At 38.5% G+C, this 3,388-nt stretch overlaps 1 pseudogene; it reads right to left on the bottom strand.

The window, feature by feature from the left end:
• Nucleotides 1-671: 671 nt before the first annotated feature.
• LOC113900854 lies at nucleotides 672-2,015 on the bottom strand (annotated as a pseudogene).
• Nucleotides 2,016-3,388: the final 1,373 nt, after the last annotated feature.

The following is a 3,388-nucleotide window of genomic DNA, read 5'->3' as shown; positions in this document are numbered from 1 at the left end:
CTGAATTTTTAATTTTATTTAAATTTAATTAATTTAAATTTAAATTATACGGCCAGTGGCTACTGTTTTGGACAGTGTGGCTCTAATATAAAAAAAGCTACGTGAAACAATAAAACACTGTTTTGCATGACAAATTAGAAATATATTTGGAAACATGTTAATAGTGGGACCACGTACTATAAAGAGAATTCAGCCCAAACTTCTCTTACAATAATTTGTCAATTTGTCTCAAGTCCATAACTTTGGTCCAATATGTTCAGAAACTTCTAGAAATCTATCTACCAAACTAGTCAGAGATACTGATAATACATAATGCATGAAAACTATTGATATAATGCCATTTACAATTTTTTTTAATTTGAAATACATTTAAATGAGTAAACAATGGAAATATGGGTACTTGGAGATTAACTCTTCTGTGAGTGACTGATAGTCCCTCAGTCGTGTCTGACTCTTTGAGATCCCATGGACTGTAGCCTGCCAGGCTCCTCTGTTCATGGAATTCTCCAGGCAAGAATACTGGGGTGGATTGCCATTTCCTTCTCCAGGGGATCTTCCTGACTCAGGGATTGAGCATGGGTCTCCTGTATTAAACAAAGGTCTCCATACACCTTTTCCAAAGTAATACCCAAGACAGAAGTAACAATAAAGTTATAAATGACAATCATCAATCAGATGAAATAATTTAGATGCAGCTTATCTCTCTCGAAGAGGTGGGGACTGGGCAAGTAAGTGGTCAGGAAGGAAATACAATGTGCTTTTAACTTTGTATGAAAAACAATGTTCAGTTCCATGTTGCTGAACATGGTTATGTTTTTCCCAAATAAATCCTCTACTTCAAAGTACTGTCTGAATGCTTTATTAAAACTCTGCTTCTGGCCTTTGTTTTGGAATCTGTTTCTTTTGTTGCTGCCTCCTGATCGCTGTCCTCTGAAGCTCCTACTTCTTTCCCGCTGTACCCTGTTACCTCAGTTGCCCTCAAGCTGTCCCCTGAAGCCTCAATTGCCTTCCCGCTGTCCTTGGAAGTTGCAATGTGGCTCCCGTGGTCCTAGCTCTGGTTGCTCTGTGGCCACAGAAATCTGCCAGGGCCTTGAATCATGCCACTTTTCCTATACTTACTGATCCAGTAGGAATATCAAAGCAAACACTCTGCTTTCCTTTGAGAAAGACCATTCCCTTCACTTTGGAATCAATATCCTCACCCAGTTGCTCTTTAAGTTCTTTCCAAGCATAACTAACGTTTGACATTTCCATTGAGCACTGCAAGATCATGGTCACAAAGCCCGGATCCCAGTTGCTCAAGCAGTGCTGGCCTACCGATGTGGCACTGGAAATGTGAGCTAGGGTGGCTGCCAGGGTTTCCAGGGCTCCCTTCTCCTCAATCAGCTTCTCGGCTGACTGCTTGAAGTGACCAATCACAGTGGCAGGCACCGAGTCCAAGAACCTGATGACATCTTCCCTAGAAGCTTTTGTTATCTCTGCTGCAGAAGGAACACCCATTTGCTTAAATTTAATTCCCGGTTTTTGCTCCCCTTGGGGTAACTAGTATTCTTCCTTGTTCTGCTAAAAGCAAATGCAAGCCCTGGTCCTTCCAGCTCCACCTGTTCACCCAGAATGACGAATGTAGGACTCCATGTCCTTTGGTGGAGAACTTTGAATAACCAGCCTCGGGGATGTCTAACCTATTTGCAGCAACATTAGTTGCAAAGAGAACTCCAGAATTACCATTTCTAAAACCTTTCAGGGTGATTTCCCTTTGCTTCTGTGGAATTTCCCCATGTAATGACTGGGCATCCTGCCTTATGACCACATTCTGTGACAACTCCTGGGCTTCTTTCTTCATTTCACAAAATATGATAGTGCTCCCCTGATAACTACTGTACACTCGGATCATGTTCCCTATAACTGCTGCCCTCTGAATCCAGTGGCACTTGATAGCCAGTGGCTCTACAATTATTGCCATTTTCTGTGTCTTTTTACCAAATCAGGCCCACTTGTTCATATGTAGATTTCATTAACACTTATACATGAATTTAAAGTTAAATTTTGGGGAATTATTCCTTAAATTGTAAAGCATTTACTATGTAGCATATTTCTTAAAAAGATACAATGATGTCCCCAATTTGGAATAAATTAAACACATAATATTATTACCTCAGTTTTTCAAAATATCTTAATTGATATATATGGAATAATAAAACTTGCTTAATTCACATTTTTTCATTATTCATTTAAAAAGTATTCAGTAAAAAGAAACAAACTGCAATAGCACTATGAATGAAAATAAGCTCTCAAATATTAATAGCAATTTACAGTTCACAAAGTATATTCATATGTATTATTTCTTACCCTTCAGCAACTGTAAAGATAACGCTCAGTGGAACTAATTTATTTGATCAAATTATACATTTTTCAAGCAGTATAGCCCAAAAGAGACATTAGCTGTTATATGTGCTGTTATTTAAACTAATGTTAAGCTTAGTAAGGTCTCAGAGGTGGAGTCCTTCAGTTCCTGAATTTGAATCTTCTTATAAACTACCATCATCTGGTAAATAATTAAGTGCCTCAGAAAAAAACTGCATTGTCACTTTGGAGAGTTGAATTCATTTTGCAGCATAAAGGATTCTCTCTACTTTCCTGTCTTTGGAGAGATGTTCAATTAATCCACAGAGACCATGCTTTGTGAAAGTTTCCTAGCCTGAGAATAAGATAACTCCTCCGAGGATAAGGTAAAATGATAAAATAGATTCAGATCCAGACATACAGACTGTATTGTGCATACTGCCCTTGTGTTTATTAAGTGGAGAGTTTATTCACAATTCAGCCAGAACATTTAACTCTTTCATGCAATTAAAATAGAAACTAGATTAATCACCCAAATCACATGGTGATCAACATATTTTTAGAAAGAGATTTACCCCATCAGTGTACTGTGTGAACAAATTTACTAATAAAGAAAAACTTAGGACTATTATGGTACTGCACTAAAATAACTCAGGATATTTTATGAAAATTGTCTCCGGAGTTTTCCCAAATAGTAACACTGACTTCTTCTGATGTTAAGTCCAGACTCCAAACAGAGATTTGTTTCAAGGCTCAACTTATTCTGTGATTGACTGTTAAGATTAGGGGAGATGATGGAGAGCAGGTGGCTGAACTTTGCCACATCACAAATGAGAACACAGAGCAAGGAGGTGGCTGCCCCAGGTCATCCACCTGTTGTCAGAGATGCCACTGGGAACCAGCTCTTCTAAATCCCTGCTTGATATTAGTTACTGAAACCCATTCACGGGAGCAAATGTAGACCAATCCATCTTTCCTAAATTTGCCTAAAGTGAAAGTGAAAGCCGCTAGTTTTGTCCAACTCTTTGCGACGCCATGGACTATA

This window comes from Bos indicus x Bos taurus, chromosome 11, assembly GCF_003369695.1.
Source record: "Bos indicus x Bos taurus breed Angus x Brahman F1 hybrid chromosome 11, Bos_hybrid_MaternalHap_v2.0, whole genome shotgun sequence".
NCBI classification, from domain to species: domain Eukaryota; kingdom Metazoa; phylum Chordata; class Mammalia; order Artiodactyla; family Bovidae; genus Bos; species Bos indicus x Bos taurus.
This window is presented reverse-complemented; position numbering and strand designations above follow the sequence as displayed.